Source organism: Sciurus carolinensis, chromosome 13 (genome assembly GCF_902686445.1).
Source record: "Sciurus carolinensis chromosome 13, mSciCar1.2, whole genome shotgun sequence".
In the NCBI taxonomy this organism is placed as follows: Eukaryota; Metazoa; Chordata; class Mammalia; order Rodentia; family Sciuridae; genus Sciurus; species Sciurus carolinensis.
The window spans coordinates 87,485,352-87,503,834 of NC_062225.1; the positions used below are offsets into that span (position 1 = coordinate 87,485,352).

General features: G+C 59.2%; 1 protein-coding gene across 2 annotated transcripts in view; it reads right to left on the minus strand.

Annotated features, from left to right (window-relative positions):
• Hpcal1 (hippocalcin like 1) overlaps positions 1-18,483 on the minus strand; it is a 92,820-nt gene that overhangs the window by 24,927 nt on the left and 49,410 nt on the right. The gene's annotated exons all lie outside the window — the stretch shown is intronic.

The window sequence follows — 18,483 nt, forward strand, 5'->3', positions numbered from 1 at the left end:
CTATTCCTGAAACAGCCCAGACTGCCACCCCAGGCTCTGTGAAATTACAGTCCTAGGGCTCTCTGGGTCAGGTCCCCCTAGCGGGCCGGGCCCAAAGGGCTGTGGTGCCCATCTGGCCAGCCCTTGGGGAAGGCAGCTAGCGAACTTCCTCTTTCAGACGCTGACACCACCTTGCACGTGAAGCCCGTGCCACCTCCGAGACCCAGAAAGCGGCCTCTCCTGCCCTCTGGCGCTGAGCTGGATGTGTGCTCTGGAGATGACAAATAATTTTAATATATTCTGAAATCCAACTTAATTAGGGAGCAAAGTCCCTTAGGGAGAAAAATATATATACAATGGAGTCTGAAGCCAAAGATGGACGGTTTTGGATTATGACTGTTTCTGAGGTGACTGTGGTTTTTAAGTGACTGATTCTCCACGGCCCTGGGCAGACGTTTCATGTGACTGACTCTCAGTGGCATTTTCTTCATCACTCAATGCAAGAAACTGAGTTAGAGAGGAGACATGCCGTGTCCCACAGATGCCACCGCAGTGGGCTCCCCCAGCATACGGTGAAATCAAGATATCCAGATGAGGCCACCCAGGCTGCCTGCCTCCCGAAATGGAGAGGCTGGAAAGATGGCCGGTGCAAGTGAGTGGACCCTAAACCAGACCTGGCCATGACCAGCACCCTGCACCAGGCCTCCAGCACCCGGCACCTGCCCACTGAGGTGCTGACTTCCGGACACTGTGCAGCGTGTCACTGTGGCTCCTCTTTCCACTCTCCTGCCAGTGCAGGTGAGCTCTTGTCACAAGCTAAAAGGAACCTACTGTCTGTGGCCACTTTGAAAACTGTTAGGCATATGCACTCTAGGGGACCCCGCCTGCCATGAACCAGAGACTCAGCTCCTCGATGTATGCCCAGCAGAAAGATGGACTCACGCCACCCAAAGGCACAGCTGCACGGCCTGGGCCAGCGCTGACCTGGAGACTGTCCAAACGTCCATCTGCATTGGATGGGTAAATACACCGTAGCACATTCACACTGGAATTCCACAGAGCAACCAGACGATCTTTAACGACAACGACAACATACAGGAGTCTCACAAGGAAGCCAGACACCAAATGCCGTAGATTGGCCTTCTACCATGGCTGCCCAATGCTGCCCATCCTGGACTGGGGACCATAACAAGCCTGCTCTGGTGTCCTTCTCAAGCAGTGTCTGAGGCTCCTCCTGTTCCAGAAGGAGGACGATAGAATGAAGCTTTGCCAACATCAGGACAATGAGGAAGCCACAGGAAGCACCGACGGGCCTGGGGAGGAGGACCCCGTCACCGCCCCCCGTCTGACAGCACTTTTATTTTGGAGCTCGGTCTGCTCAGAAGCAGGCCTGCTGTCAGACCTGTCTAGGCCAGAGAACAAGCTGGTTCGAAAGGCCCTCTCTGAACATGAAATGAATGAGTCAATGAGCAAGCTACCATGCAAGACGACTGGGGAGGAAGGACCAAGCCAGTCCAACCGGAGCTTTGAACACTGGTGTTGAGATTGCCTTCCCCAGTAGGCAGCCATGGTGGGCTCTTGAGCTATGGCCTTAGAGGAGGACCAGCTTGGCAGCCTGGGCAGGAAAGATGGCAGTGCCCACGGCAGGGAACCCCCAAGGGGCTTTCAGGCCGCACAAGTGATCATCAGATCTTCAAGGTCGACTGTAACCACGGGTAGCTTTCAGCATGTCACGCACTGAAACCAGAAACGAGGCCCACCTGTACCATTGGTGCCAAGGTTCTACTTGAGGGGACTTGGATCCCCTCAAGTCCAGGGCCGCTGGTGCCCAGGGGCCATGCTTCCTGAACAGGTGAAGTGGGAGGGAAGAACAGTTCCTCACAAAGAGACAGACAGGAAGGCAAGCACCCACAGCAGAGAAACTCAGGAGCCCCTTAAACCCAGCCTGCAAACCCGCAGCCTGGGCGCCCCGGAGAGCGGGGCATTAAGCCAAGCCCAAGTTCCTCTGCCGAAGTCACTTAATCAGGAGCCTGCAGAACCGCAGGAGCTCGGCGCAGCGTCTGCCATGAAGGACTAAGCCATGCGAAAACAGAAATAAATTATTCATCCCCCACAAATGAGCAGCCTCTGGGCTCCCAGAACAGCCGCCGCACCACACACGCCTGAAAGGCGCCGACACTCCTAATAGTGACAGGGCTCCACAGGCAGACACTGGATCCCACCATCAACCGTGCAGGCTCCGCAGCTCCCACCCTGCACCTGGGAGATCAGCCCCGCACACCCAGCACAGCCTGGTCTCCAAGACACTGAGCTGGGACCACCGGCAGGAAGTCACCAGGGGACGCAGCCCCAGCTGGCCAGCCTCACGCAACTGGGCAGCCCCAGGGCTTCTCCTGACGCAGGGGCTCCAGTGGGTGTTGGGAAGATGACAAGAAGGAACATTTGCCAAGTGGTGTCCACTCACGGCAGGGTCTCCTATCGCCTGCTTCCCCATCCTCGATTCCCGTCTGCTCAGCTCCTTTTCCCCAGCTAGAGTGCTCCCTAAGCCCCCAGCAGACCACTCCCCTCAGATCCTGCTTGGGCCTGCCCAGGGAGGCGCCTGGCCTGTGGGCACTGCTCCGCTCCCCTTCACCGTGATCCACCACAAGGTCATTTCTCAGCTTTTCCGGGACTGGCTGGTGAGCATCTGTAGCCCAGCAGGGAGGCACTGCCGGAGGGTCCAGCCTGCCTGGCGCCCAGCAAGCAAACAGGGGAGTTTGTGGAGTGAAGTGGCCGCGGGTGCCAGGACCCCTGCAGGGAACTCAGGCACTTCACTTCGCCCTGGCTGGGTGCTGATGCCTTTCTCCCTGCACCCTGGTTCTCTGTGAGTGTCTCTCGGTCCCTGAGCTTCCACAAGGGGTCCATGTGGCACACTTGCAGTGACCAGCCTCCTGCCCACTCCACAGGCAGGAAGTGGCTTATCTGACGTGACTGGAGACGGGACCCTCTACTCCCCCCACCCCCGGCAAGCAGAGCCCTGTGGTTGTTCTGACCATGACCACACCACGGGGAACGTGGGTGAGAGGGTGCAGCAGATTTCAGGCTGGTTCTGGCCTTAGGGAAAGCACCAACCCAGAGGCACCACCCAAAGGAACGTGTAAGTATGTGTGCACACACGTGCACATAAACACACACACACTTTAATTTAGTGGCTCTCAACAGGAACGATTTTGCACCTTGGGAGACATTTGGTATTGTCTGGAGAGGTTTTGGTCCTTACAGCCGGTGTGGGGGGTGTCCAGCAGCAGCCAACCGGGAGAGGGCAAGGATGCTGTGAGCCATGCCACAGGACACAGCCAGCTGCCACGGCTGCCACGGAGAATGACACGGCCCAAAGCATCAACAGTGCCGAGGCTGCCAACACACACACGGCCCACAGGTGGCTGCCTCTTGAACCATTTGCAGACGTTCGAGGCCAGGGGCACGTGTTAGCTTTCCACACGGTGATGAAACACCCGAGGTAAACGACTTGGAGGGAGGAAGGTTTGCCGTGGCTCAGGTTTCAGTTCACAGTCGCTCGGCCTGTGGCAGCACAGCGCATGAAGGCAGGAGCACGTGGCAGAGCAGGTGTGTTCACCTCGTGTTGCCCAGGAAGCAGAGAGAGAAGCGGCCAGGGTCCCCAAGCCCCCGGCAAGGGCACGTCCCCAGTGACGTAACTTCCTTCCTATAGGTCCCTCCTCCTACAGGTCCCACCTCCTTCCTCCACAGGCCGGCCTTAACAGCAGGAAGGAGCTCATTCCTGAGGCAGGGACAAAGCTCTGCGGGGTGCGCAGCGCCCCTGCAGCACCGGTGCTCTCCAGAGTCACCCCGCCACTCCCAGACTTCTCCTGAACAGGAAACGGCCCTAGGAAACTGGGCTTCAAGTGCTCGGGAAGAATGCTAAGTGCCCGGTGACGCGGCCTGGCAGAAACAGGAAGATGCGCGGCCTCTGTGGCTGCTTTGCTGTGCAGTCACACTTGGCAGCTACGGTCAGGCCCAGGATGGCCTACGCCAGCCCCATGCGGACACGGAGGGGCTTCACGTGTGGCATGCTGGCAGAACCACACGGCAGTTCTACCCCAGCCTCACTCCAGGTGCATGCTGGGGCCTGGCCCTCAGCGCAGCATTTGCCAGTAACTTTCATTTTTTTGATTAATAAACTTTTTATTTTTTAGAGCAGTTTAGGTTCACAGCAAAACCAAACAGAAAGTGCAGAGCTCCCACATACCCCCCAAGCATCAATACTCAGCATCAGAGGGGCATGTGACGGCTGAAGACCCCACACTGTCACATGGTCACCCACGGCCACCTGCACCTTGGCTCCCTCCTCGTGCTGCATATGCTGTGGGTTTGGTCAGGCCCACCAGTGCAACAGTTTGCAGTCGATCCAGGGCACTGAAAACCCGCAGGGCTGCACCCGTTCTTCCACCCTCCCCCAAGCCCCTGGCAACCAGCAATCACAGCTGGGCCTTTCCCAGGCGCCGCATGGATGGACGCTGCAGCAGGGGCACTGAGGGCCCTGTCCTGCTCACTGCGCCCACGAGGACTTGGGGCCTGCCTCTGCCCTGTACCAGCAGGGACCCAGGGCACCCAGGCCAACCAAACACTGTGCTCCCACATTTGAACTTCCAGCAGGGTGGGGGGCTGCTGTCTGGGCTGGCCTCAGTCTGATGCCAGCACTCTTCCACGCAGTCCAGACAGATCTGATTGGGCCCCTTCTATGTGCCAGGCCATCCCAAGTTCTAGGGATGCAATAGTGAACAACAGCAATTCCAGACTCCAAGCACCTCCCTGTGTGACAAGTGACCCCAGGAGATTGTGGGGCCAGGTAACGCGTGCCACAGGCAAGTGAATGAGGACACTAGGGGAGCCCGTGGAGGGGGCTCTAGCTCCAGCTGGGATCAGGGAGGACTTCCTGGAAGAGCTGACATTTAAATGAAGACCCGAAGAGTGAACAAGAGCCACGCAGAGAATGGGGAGAAGCAGGGGTTGTGGGGAGCAGCCTGCCGGGGACTTTCTAACAGTGCCGCCCCTCAGGCAGGAGCAGCTCGCCTCCTGGGAGGTGGGCACTGTCTGGACAGTCAGGAGGTCAGTGGACAGCTGTGGGCAGCGTCCCAGCTCCATGGCCTGAGGAGATCACAGCCTGAGCCTTTGCCTGGTGCCCGCAGCGTGCCTCTGGGAGCACTGGGCGGGCTGGCAAAGCCCAGGGGCGGGAAAACGAGAACACAGCACACGCCGCTGGCCCCGCCCTGACCCAGCCAGCCCTGGTGGGTTCCTCCGAGCCTCACAGGCCAGGTGAGCCCCGGGAGACACACGCGGCTTTTCCACCGCCCTCCCCACACCGCTTCTCCCGAGCGGAGAGCGTGGGCTCTGGTGTCCCCAGATCAAGCCAGCAGGTGCGGGTTGAGTGACAGCCGGATCCTTGAGCTGCAGTCAACACGGCACAGGGCGGAACACTGACGCCCGTGCACCGCCGATCGCGGCTCTTCAGGCTGTGGGCACCTGTGCGGTGACGGTGCCCAGACTCGCGGAGGTGATCATCACTCCTTTCTGGCCCTCAGGTGGACTCGGCCGGGGAGTCCACCTCCCTCAGGGATGCGTGGTCCGCCACGGTCAGCTACTTGAGTCTGGCCGGGGGCTGTGGCACGACCACGTGGATGAGCCGAGGAGGAGTGTGCCGCGAGCCGCCCAGGCCTGAGGCTCTGCCAAGGCCCGCGTGAGTGACCAGGCCGAGCCCAAGCCCCCGGTGAGGCCTGCCTTCAGCCCACGGAAGCTCGTTTCCAGCTGGTCTTCTGACCCCCAGAGACTCTGGCATCTCGACTCTTCAGAGTCGCACCCTCAGCCAGCAGATGCACAGGCCACATCTTGCCAAGTGGCAGGTGAAACTGCTGATGTGGTCAAGGCAAAGCCACATGGCAGGATGGAGAGACGTCCAGTGGTGATGGTCACCCCACTCCTCAAGGCCTTCGGGGGCCACTGGGTACCTGGGGGGCCATCTAACTGCACCACTGCTCAGCCTCCTCCTGGTTTTGAACTTGGTCGTGATTTGAAGTTCTTGGTCCACAGCTCAAGGAGGGAGCCAGCTCTGGTACCCACGAGTTTGGTGGCCCTTGTAACCCACTACCTGGCACCATGGACAGTGAGCGGCCAACACCTTCCCTTCAAAGCAACTTCCACAAGTCCTGCTTGGGTCATCCGATGCTAACCCATAACAAGGGGAGGGAGAGCATTAGGAATTCATCGCCACAAGCAGCAAAGGACATCTTACCAACAGAATGAGGGAGGCATGGGCCCCGCTTCCCATCTCGTCTTCAGAAGCACACGCTGGACCCAGAGGACAGTGGGGGCCTGCATGCTGCGGACTCCGTGACACTTCTGGTCGAGGGAGGCAGGGAGGACTCGCAGGGAGGACACAGGCTGGACAGAGTCCCAGCTCCCCACTCTGCCCTGATGTCTACGGGGAGGGTGCAGGAGCGTAAGGGATGACATTCCATAGAACGCCAAGCTGAGCTGCATCATGACCAAGTCCAAGAACTTCTGTGACTTGCCATTCAAAGTTATGTTTACAAATAATGCTTAATGACACAGAACTGGAATGATAGGCACTAAATGAAAAAATCCAGACCTGAAATGATGTGTCCTGTGCATCAACTACAACACGCTCCTCTTCACGCTGCTTACGCGAGTACGGTCGGCAAAAAGGAACAAGCTATCCACTGAGAGTGTCAGGGTCACAGGATTATGGATTACATTTGATGCTTTCTGAATTTTCCATATTTTCTATGATGAGCATTTAACCATCTATAACCACCACAGGTACTCAGGGGACTTCCCCCTGCCCCTGGCCTAGACCAGGCTGCACTGTTAGGGACCGGATGGCTGTGTCCCCACCACAAATGTACAGGCTGAAGCCCTAAAGCCTAACACAGCAGTCTTAGGAGGGGGGAGTTCGGGGAGAGTTGAGTCCAGGTGAGGTTATGAGGGTGGAGCTCCCGGATGAAGTCAGTGTCCTAAGACGAGAGGCCCAGTGGGGGCGGCTCTCCATTCCCTGTGAGGACGCGGCAGGAAGGCAGCCATCGGCAAGCCAGCCAGCGCCCTCACCAGAACCCGACCATGCTGAAACCCTCGTCTTGGACTTCCAGCCTCCAGAACCGTGAGGACCAATGCCGGCTGCTCAAGCCTCCGTTCCGTGACAATGACAGCCCAAGCAGCCTAGGACAAGCACCCTCCTTCGGGAGGAGAAACGAAGGCTGCAACCGAGTCTCTGCCCCACAAGCCCTGAAAACGTCAACTCTGCCTGCGAAGAAGTCCCGCACCCTTCAGAGCGGCCGTGCAGACCCTCCGGGAGGAAGGGAAGGCTTTCTCCTCTTGCCTCGGGCAGGGCGGCCGCAGCTATCCACACCAGAAAAGGCCAGGGAATGCGAAGAGCCCGGTCCAGCCGCAGGACCCTGCCCTGGATCTAAACAAGTCACCCCAGAAAGGCCAGTGTCATCCTGCCCTCCAACACCTGGCTGTCACGAGGCCATGGGCCTGGGGATTACCGCCCTGCCCAGACAAGGCGCCGGCTGGGAGCTGCCCCTGGCCCCGCATCTTTGGGCTGCCTTCCTCACCCCGCTCCCGTGTCCTCTCTTGGCCACCTTTGGCAGCTCACTGAGACGTTCACACGTGTTCATGGGTTTAGTTTTTACCCAGGCTGACAGATCATCAGACAGAACACCCCAACAACCACTTCTGTGTCCTTTACATATGCCCTGTGTGGCCCTGGGGGTGCTCGGCCAAGACCCAGGGATGGGACAGAGAGGCAGGAATCAGCCAGGATCATTGTCCCCAGGCAGATGCTCTGCCAGGGCCACACTGGCATGTGAGGCGCAGGTAGCGGGGTGGAAGCCACACAGTCGGCAGGGGAAGGAGGAGGCTTCCAGGAGAGGAGGGACGGCGGCGGTCCTCCGAGGGTGAGGGGTCCTCCCGGCAGAGACAGAAGAGCGACACTGGGCGAACAGCACATGAAAGGACGGCCAAAGCCTTCGGAGTCAGTGCTGAGGATGACTTGGTACCTTGCTGTCGAGCCAATTACCACGAGGTGTGTGGGAACAACCGCAGGTACCAGCAACCTCCAGCCGAGGCCTCGTGGCCTGGCCAGGCCTCCTGTTGGGAGGGCTGGTTGCCCCGCCCACACTTGGTAATCACTGCCCCTCAGGCCACAGGCCCCTCCGCCTCGGCCACTCTGGGGGAGGGTCCCCATGCTTGGCTCTGATGTGACCCTCTCATCTCAAACTGCAAGGCCCTCCTCTGACACCCCAGGTCCCCACGTGCTGTGCTGCCCCCAGCTTCCCCGACACCTTTCACCCCGTCTGTGGTGACACGTGCTGGGCTGTTATGTCTAGCATCGGGCGCCCCCGCGAAGGTGAGCGCCAGGAGGGCAGGAGGCTATTTCTTTGTTTTCAGGTGTGCCCCCAGAGCCTAAAACAGGGCCTGGCACACAGCAGGCACTCGATAAATACCTAAAGAAGGGACAAAGTCATGTGTGTGACTTTCAACAATAAGGAAAAAATTAATAAAATATTTAAATGTCGTCTTGTTCTACATCTAGATCAGGCACATTTCTCCTTGGTATTAGACCTATTTACTGCCATGTGTTTTGTTGGCATTAAGGGCATTAAGTTCGCAATATATATATATATATATATATATATATATATATATATATTTTTTTTTTTTTTTTTTGGCAAAGTCATGTTTACTAACGCAAAATGTATATACAATAAAATTCGCCCCTTCTAGGTGTACAGTTCAGGGAGTCTTGACAAATATACATAGTTGTGTAATCACCAAAACAACAATTTCAGCACAAAAATGAAATGCTTTAAAATTACATGTTGGTAAAGCAGTCATGGCTAATAGGAACGCTTGTCCCTCCTACTACTCCCCTGAATTATTTTATTAATTGCTAGTTTTCTGATCGGTTCCTTTGTATGTTTGCAGATACACAGAAGGGAAGGGTGGGAGCCAGGCCTCGGAGCCCCTGTGTGCGGAAGGAGCTTCTGGGCTCTGGGGTGTTGTGTTTGGTCCTTTTCTCCTCAGACTCTCCGAGGGGGATTCTCCCAGTCCCACCCTGTAGTGAGGACACTAAAGTCTGCAACTGTAACTGTGCGCGGTCACGCAGCTGCCAAGGGGGGAACCTGGGGCTTCCGTCCAGGTCCATGCCGACTTTGAAGTTCACATTCATCCCAACAGCGACACCACACATGATGTCTTTGTTATGACTGGTGTCCCCGGCCAGCTGCTGCACCTTGAGCTTCCTAAAGGGAGCGATGGCCATACCCAGGCCCTCTGGTCGCCTCGATGCTCTGACATGCACAGTCTGAGAAAAGCCACTGAGCCTCCCCACGCCCCAGCCCCAGCCACAGAGGGGGACACGGGTGTCCAGGAAGGGGAGGACGCTGGCCAACTCGTCCTGCCTGTGAAGTCTCAGGAAGAGTGGAGTGTTGCTGGGTGATGAAAGCAGGTTTGAAAGAGAAGAGAAGAAAGGGTCTCATCCACAGGCCTGTCTTTTCTCCCCTCCCACCTCTTTTCCCTTGTTTGATTTTCTAGTATTTCTTCCCCAAGCGCAGCTTAGGCCCCACCAGGCCAGCGCCCCCACAGTGACTGCCCTTCTGTGGCCAGTCGTGGAACTCATCCCCGCTACGGCCACGTGCTGGTCTCTGGCCCTCCCAGGGTCCGTTCGGCATCAGCAGGCTGTTCTGTGTGGAGAAGGCCCTGAAGTCCCCGGCTGGTGGAGCTGAGTCTGGTGGAGGAGAAGGACCCTTCACCAACAGCAGCGAACAGACACGATGGCAGGAATCGGCCCAGCGAGGAAGCAGCTGGGGCCCTGCCTCTCAGCCAGGCCCATGCCTGCCCACCTCCTCTCTACGCCCTTCCCGCCCTGACAGCCCCCTCAGGCCCCTTCCAAGACCACTCTGGGTCCAACTGTCCTCGCCCTTCCCATCCAACACTCTGCTTCCCCAATTTAACCCTCGCCATGTTTTGTATTTGAACAAAACACCCCTGGGTGTCTCTCTGCGTTCGGAGGGCGCGGTCTGGTTCACGCCACCTTGACCCCGCACAAGGTCCTGCTGTCAGGACGCCGTTCCCTTCCCGAAAACCCTGCCCACGGACTGTGCACGCCCTGAGGTGGGCTCTGGCTGCATCCTGAGACACCACTGTCCGCAGACACAGCAGCCCGTGCTGCAGCGAGAAAGACCAAGGGGGCCCAAAGGCTGCAGGCAGAACGCGCAGCTGGGTCAGGAAGCCCCCTGTTTTGCCAACTTTCTGATATGTCGTTATGTAACTCTCATGATTAAAGTAAGTGCTCTATGTAGCCTGCTGATCTGGGGCTCTGGACTCTGCCCACTGACCTGGAGGACTCGCTCAGGACGCAGGGGGAGGCTCTAGAATACTCTAAAGGAAGGAAGGGGATGGGCGTTTGAAGCCCAGCAGGTGAGCAGAGGACCGTGGCTGTCCTGGGGAGCGAGACCCTAGCCAGGCTGCTCTGAGCTCCTGGGACGCGGGGACTGAGGACTTGGCCAGACAGGGCTTCCCTGGAGCCCAAGGGGAGGAAAAGACCTGTGGCCACAAGGCATCCCAGGTCAAGCCTGCAGCAGCCTGGGGAGGGTGGGTCTGGAGTAGATGTTCCCAAGAGTCCCGAGGTCAACAATGGACACAGGAAAGACCCCTGGAGACCAACGGCAAGGCACCAGATGAGGAGCCTGGGTTTCCCACTGCGTGAGGGTGGCATAAATCCCTGGGGCTAGTGGTGCTGGTGGGCTCTGTGAGGCCCTGCGGGGAGGCCTATCTGGGTCTGAGGCTGAGGGGCAGCTGAGAGGAGGCTGCTCCCCAGGACTCTGGGTGAGGCCTGAGTGCCCCAGCAGCCCAGAGACAAAGGACCCCGACACTGACGCTAACGGGCCACTCCCGGGGATTCTGTGTCTGACACCTACACCAAGAGCCGCTCAGCACCCAATCTCCGGTTCCTGGGAACACTTCTGTCACTCGTCATTTTAGATCACTTTAAATTTTAATTTTTCTATTATCGAGTCAGACGATCACGATGGCACCGTGGGGCCCTCTGTCCCCTCATGCCTTATTCATGGAGCTGCGGTGCAGCATCACGAGCAGAAAGCCACGGGGACCCGAGCCCTGTTCTGCCACCCCCTCCCCTCCAGGCCTCAGAGTCCCCATCAGGCTCTCATGCCAGGCGGGTCTCCACCCTCCCACCTACCCGCACGTGGCCCCAGGACTTCTCCTTCCTCTCCCTCCTCCCAGCCCATCTGCCACAGGCGAGGACACGAGCTCAGCCTGCTTGCTGCTCCAGGAAGCTCTGGGCCAGGTCACAGCTCTGCGGCCTGCTCCTCACCTGTCCGTCACTCACTGCGGCTCTGAGCCTCACAACGCCACACGATGCAGGCCAGCTTGGGCCCCTGTGAGGAGGCTCCTTCCTTCGAACCCCTGAAAAGCTGGGCTGCTCCTTCTGGGGCACTGACTGAGGGGGCAGGGAGTTATGACAACTGATACCTTCACAGACTCCCGGTTCTACCCTTGGGGTAGGAATCAGAGGTAGCGATCACTGTGTCCACAGGTGGCAGCTGTGTGGGGGGCAGCACGGGGCACTTGGGCTGTGGCTAACAGCAGAGGGAGGGACGGGCAGGGAGGGAGGAAGACGGCTGTGTGTAGGGCATGACCTGCCTGTGCCCTGCCCTGCTGTCCTAACCTTATGCTTGCCTGTCTGCTCCCCGCCCAGGGAGTTCCAGGGAGCCTGAAGCCCTACTCTGCTGTACCCATGGCCCTGGACACGGCAGCCAGGACGTACAGGTGCCTGGTGATTGACAGGAGGCACGGAGTGCAGGGGACTCTGCTGGACCGCAGTGATGATTCCTAAGACCGGTTCCCCACCTCAGCCCGCAGGGCGCGAAGCACCGCACAGCTTCACTGCTGAGCTTGAGGTCACAGAAGTGTGATTTTTCTGATCTCTAGTCCCAGTTGAAGAAAGGCCAGACACAGAGAAAAAACTACAATCAGGCCAGCTGGAAGAAGATCAGACGGATGATGTCCCGCTGCACATCCGCCACTAAGCAACGCAGTTCCCAGACTGTGCAGGCCGCTCTGTGTACTCCTCACATACAAAATCACCAGGGCAGAGGGAACCAAGGATTAAACCGCCTTCTGAGAAGGGGAGAAATGTGCAAAGGGCCCACCCACACAGAAAGGTGGCCAGCCTGCAACCCGAGTCTCCTGGAGTCACAGAACCAAACCTGGACCCAGAGCCAGCACAGAGCAGGGAAAGCCAGACCCTTGAGGGCCAGGCCCTGCCCTGCCCAAGACGTGCTACCTGAGGGCCAGCCTGTGTGCGGGCCAGCCTGTGCGTCTGAGGAAGAGGAGCCCGGAGAGAAACAGAGGGAAGGCCGAGGGGACGCGGCACTGCAAAGGGGCTGTGGCCTGGGGGAGCGGTGGCTTCTCCAAGCAGGGCTCTCCCCAACTGGCACCTCACTGCAACAAGCCACACAGCGTTGCAGGACTCCTGCGCCCCTGGGGTATCCCCCACAGGGCTACCCAGCCCGGAGACCACCCTTTCGTCTGCACCAGACTGAGTAAGCTTCCTGGGGCCTCAGAGTCCAGGTGGAACTGCTGTCGGAGGACGCGGAGAACCTCAGAGTCAAGGTGGACGACTGGCTAAGAAAAGCTCTTCTCAGGAGAAACACAGGACAGGTCAAGGACATGAGGCAGATGTGCACATAGCTGGCCTGTCCAGTCGGCTCCAAGGCTAAGGTATATTTGGACTGGCTTCCCCTCTAACCCCAGGGCCGGCCAGACTCACAAACCATGTACAAACGGCAGGCCCACAGCAACCACGGGCCACTCCCTAAGCCACCACCTGTTCCCGAAGCTTTGCCTCTGCCACTCAGGGCCCTTGGGAACACCCCGTCCAGTCAGTGTCCTTCCTTGTGCCTCTGCTTGCCAGTCCCAGCTTGGCCCTAGCCTGAGGTGACAGCTCTGCCTTGGACCCCAGGAGCAATGGCAGAAGAGGAAACTGAGGCCAAAGATGAAGGCCAGCCAGAAGCTAGTTCCACTCAACCACTGAAGGCAGCCCTGGGTGTTTTCCAAGTGGAGGGGCTCAGTGCACATTTTCAGGGTGTCCCTGAATCTGTCACCAGGCAGGTTCCTGTCCTGTGTCCTGTAAGAGGTCATCCTAGTGGTCACCTGTCTGAAGTCCAGGCATCGTGGGGCAGCCTTGCCTGAGGCCCGCTCGCAGGTCCCATGTGCTGGGGGTGCAGCCCACCCCACGGCAGCCCCTCCGCTCTGCACAGTTCCTTCTCCTCCTGCATCCAACTAAGATTCCTCGCAGAGGCAGTCAGTTCTGACAAGCATCAAGGGCTCCTGTGGAGGGGAACAAATTCACAAAACAGACCTGGGTCAAGCCACACTGGACACCTAAGCCCAGAGTCTCTCACCACCATGTTATGTGTACGCCCCTTTAGGCACCTGTAGGCACAGGTAGGTGAACACAGGAGGTGCTTCTCTGCCCTCGACCCCAGGAAAGGCATGCCCACCAACTCCAGGACTGAGAGGAATTCGATCAGAAGACAATAAAGCCAGAGGGACTCGGAGCAGGAAGCAGCTGCTCACCACTGAAGGGAAGTGGGGTTCAGGAATGGAAGCAGAAGAGGGGCTCCTGGACTAAGGTATCCCCAGTGGCCGCGTCCGAGCCCCCACCCGGGCCTAACCCCGGGCAGTCCTGGAAGGCGAGAGGACCAGGTAGGCGCCTGTGTGCTGAGATAAGGCTGCGTACAAAAGGGAAGGCTGTGTTTCCAGGATGTCAAGAGGCACATTCCGAGGAGGGAGGAGGTTTCAAGGACACACTGGACTAATGAGGCCAGAGTTGTTTCCTTTTTCAAAATTATCACTTGAACTTCTTGAAGGATAACCAGTTCTGGTCTGATCTACGCCTCCTTTCAGCTCACTTGCAGCTTCCTCTAGAGAATCCAAACAGCATATTCATTACCATTTGATTAATAGGGAATCGGCGACAGTTTCCAAAGGACAAAGGTGAATAGCTGAAGAAGGCCTCAGGGACCCCTCCCAGACCTCCCTCCCATGGCACCTGGGCCACCAGTGAGCCCTGTGAGAACCAGCCCGGGCAGGCAGGGCCCCCGGTAGGCAGCGGTGGGCTGCTGCTCTTGGCAGGTGGGCCTGAGCTATGAGCAGCCGGGAAGCCAGGGCGCCTGCTCAGCAGTACCGAGGGTCTGACGCCTTGCCCTGCCTCCGGTCCCGACGACTGCTGTGGGCTTGAGAGGCTGACGCCCTGCAGGACCTGAAGGAGCACCCGAGGCCCCTGCAGATTCGACAGAAACCATCAGGCCAGTGAAAATCCAGAGAGGTTTCCTCGAAGGCACAGCCACGAGGGCTGCTGAGGCTTTGCCGGATGTGCGAGTCCCAAGGCCCACAACCCCTCGAAAGCAAGCCGGGCACAGAAACCCGGCCACAGGCCTGCGAGACTTCCAGGCAGAACCAACGGCTTCATCTGCCCCAGCACCCGGCGCTGGAGGAAGGAGCCCTGGACGGCTGCAGCCACTGCTGGCATAACGGCACTTCCAGTCTGAGGAGTCCACATACCATGGGCACGGGCAGGGCCACGCTGCGCCCGGCAGGAGGCAGTGCCAGTCTGGGCCCCGCCAGGAGCTGCGGAGAGCCCGGGGCTTCCCCCGTCCAGGAAGAGCACGGCTGCCGCCAGCTTGGGAGATGGGCTGGGAAACAAGTCATTACGGCACTCCCCTGCTGTCTCCCCACTCCGCTTAGCTCTTGGCTGAGAAAACCTTGCCAGTTGTGGTGATGACTTCCAACGATATAATCAAATAATCTATTCCTGGATTCCGCAAGTCCTGAAATGTCGGTAATTCAATTCCTGAAATGTCATTTCAGAGCTGCCGGTACAGGCAGCGGAGAGCTCAGTAAACACATTCACCCGACTCGGCTCACACGCACGCACTGACCTTGAGCCCGGCCGGCTGCCCGTGGACGACCAGGGCAGGCAGGCTCCCAGCAACCAGCGGCCAGGAGGGAGACAGACAGGAGGGACCTTGGGAAGCGTGCTGCCGGGGAACTCTGGGCAGACCCAGCAAGGTCGGCGGGTTTGGGAGGCAGGGGCTTTGTCAAAGCTTGGCTTGCCGCTCCACTCAGAGCCACTGGGTGCTGGGGACACTGGGAAGTGCCTGTCCTCAGGGAGCCCGGTCTGTGAACACCACCCCTGCCTGGAGAGCGCACACTCGTACACAAGCATGCATGCACACGCACAGGAGCTATGCACCCCGGCACCAGGCGCAGACAGGGAGGGTAAAGATCTCAGGAGGAATGGGGACACCATGCAGGCCTGGACCAGCCCTTCCCTGAGGCTTCACTGGCCCCTCCCATTCAGCCCAGGGCTTGCTGTGACATCAGTTCCAAGGTTTTCTTAGGAGCATGAGTCAGGGCACCATGGTATGGCAGAAGGGCATTTCCTGCACTTGTGATCAAGTTTTGCAGGAAGCCTAAAATTTACATCTAGACCAACACACAGGATTATGACCATTGTTACCATGATGTCACTTTACAGGTTACTTTCTGATAGTTATAAATTATGCAAGATAAGAATATTTAAATTTTAGTTTTAAAAATGTCAACGAAGCTGGACGCCATGGCACACACCTGTAATCCCAGCTACTTGGGAGGCAGAGGCAGGAGGATCACAAGTTTGAGGCCAGGCTCAGCAACTTAGCGAGAATTTGTCTCAAAATAAAGCGGGCTGGGGGTGTAGCTCCGAGGTAGGGCACTAGCATGCACAAAGCCCTGCGCTCCATCCCAGTACCACACACACACAAAATGTCAACAACCCCACCCTTAAAGATCACCACCATCTGCTCACCACCCACATATTAAACCTCTGTCAGAAATGCCAGCGTGTTCAGAGGCGGTTATCCTCAGATGACAATAAGCTGGAAAAACAATTGGAAATATCCTGTGAAAAGATCTTCAGGCTCCACAGAGGGCCTCGGGGCCACGTCCAGGGTCCTCCTCGGGGTCCTTTCCGGCATGTCATCCTCATGGCGTCAGTTACTGCACAACTCCCAGGTGTCCTCCTGACCCACAGGATGTCCTCGTCCTCACATTCTTAGGGAGCTGCCACCCACCCGGCAGCTGGCTGCCCCCAAACCCCAGGCCCACGCAGCCCCCCAAGAAGGATGTGGTACGAGGCAACCTCGGGGCTGCCCAGCCCAACATCCCCAGCGGCCCAGTCGTGACAGTTTCCTCCTGGGCTTGTGGCTGGAGGCTCAGGGATGGACATGACAGAAGGTCACCTCCGTTCAACCTGGTGGAGAGGCCAGGAGAGGGTGCCACGGCAGCTCAGCGCTAGGGTTGCAGGGGCCTGAGGGCAGCCCCTGAGGCTTCCAGGACAAGCCTGGGCTGCTGAGAGAGGGGCTGGGACACACGACGCACTGGGAGGGGGTGGGGTTGATCCCCAGGGTCAGGGGCTTTGAGCTCAGGTGGAGGGGGTTCTCCTGATGCAGGCAGAGGGCCACTGGGACAGCCCCCTGTGAGCCGGGTCCTGGGAAACCAGATCTTCCTTTCAAGTGACTTATGAGACTTTGCTCTTTCTGGGACCCCAGGAGTGTCTGTCACATGACACATTCATCCCTGATCTACATGCAGATCTGGCTTGAGCTTGAAGGGAGGCCAGGAGGACTCAAGGTGTAGCCGTGGTGCCCAGAGGTGAGGACACGCACAGGAAGATGGCCGGGGACCTGGCTCCAGGATACCGAGGCTGGACGGGGCTGATTGGCACTCACGCCCCGCCGTCCCCGAGCCGCCTGTGTGAAGAGAGCCGCCTGTGTGAAGAGAGCCCAGCTGAGCACGGCGGAGCTGCTGCTGGCTCCGTCCGCTGTCCTCAGGTTTCTGCTTTGCAGCAGCTGAGGCGGACGTGGCGAGCAGCGCGGGGCCGGGCGGGGCCTCCCAACGCAGAGGAGGGAGCCCTCCTGGGTCCCACGGAACAGCAGACGGCGCCTGGCTGCCACGGCCAGTAGGAGCCCCCATGAGAAAGACCCACCTGCCCCCACAAGCCCCACCTGCCAGCTCCACTTTCACCTCCCAGGAAGACGCTGGGCAGACGCCCTGCCCACCACCTGCCACACAGACCCCGGCCCACCACCTCTGCCACAGGGGGTGCGTTCGTTTTCAAGAACTGCCCAGAGGAGGGGCTCAGGTCCCTGCAGGCACCCCTCTGCAGGCAGGTGCACGGGGGCCCGCTGAGATGACCGGGAGCCCCACCCAGAGGAGCAGATCAGGACCAGGGACCTAGATCTCACCATCTTCTCCCACAAACTAAGAGGGTGACAGAACTCCAGAACTCAGGGTGGGGGGCAGGTGTGCAGGGGTGGGGTTCACAAGTCCCCCCACCCGGATTCTGGGTCATCTTCAGGCTGTGGGTAGAGGGATCAGGACCTGTGCATTGCACATCGGGTGTGCCACCACCTGGGTGTGTCACAGAGACAAAGGAGCCAGCTGTGGGCAGGGCTTGGTGGGGCAGCTGGTCCCTCAGAGGGAGAACAGGGTGTGGAGGAGGAAGGGGACCGGGGGCAAGGCAGAAGTCAGGGAGGTGAGGGCAGGGCCGGGGGCACCGTGGGACTTATCAGATGGGCCTCCTGGAGCAGCCCACACGGCCTGCAGCCACCGTCCCCTGGCCACTGCACTCCAGGCCACTGGCCCACGCCGGTTCCTCCCTTTCCCAGCACCTGGCGTTGCACCCAGGGAGCAGAAGGGTGTCACCCTTGTCCCCATGCTCAGGGCCCGGGGCCACTCCTTTCTACTCCTGTAGGGCGCCCCGGCTGGAGGGCGAGCCCGTGGGCTCCAGGCAGCTTCCACACCAGTGCCCCATGCTGGGCGCCCATTCTGGGGCCCTCGGGCCTCCTCCGATGGGAGCCTGTGCTACCCTGCAGGGCAGGAGGTCACCATCTGGGGCCACCACAAGCTCCTCCCAAACAGAGGCCTGAGGTCCTAACAGCCTCGTCCCCACTGCAGGGTCAACCCTGCCCCGGGAAGCCTGCCCCGTGGTCCCAGCCAGGCTTCCTTTCCAGCAGGGCTGCCTACACCCCAGGCACCTGAAAAGCCCCTGCAGGTCACGGGCAGGTCCAGAGACGACCCTGAGGACGCGCTGGCCCAAGGCACCAGACAGCCCACGGCCCCGTCCCCCGACTGCCTGCAAACCAGAGGGCGGCAGCTCTGCCTGCAGACCAGGACTCGGGACAAGCTGAAGGGCAGACTGAAGAGCCGGCGGAGGCCTGCGACACAGCCTTTCCCTCCCCCCGGCCCGAGGGGCCCCAGCTGTGGCTGCGCAGAGCTGACCACGGAGCTGGTTCCAGTGGACCCCCAGCCCCTCCCTGGAGGCTTCACGCACTGGGTGTGGGGAGGCCCGGGAATCAGACC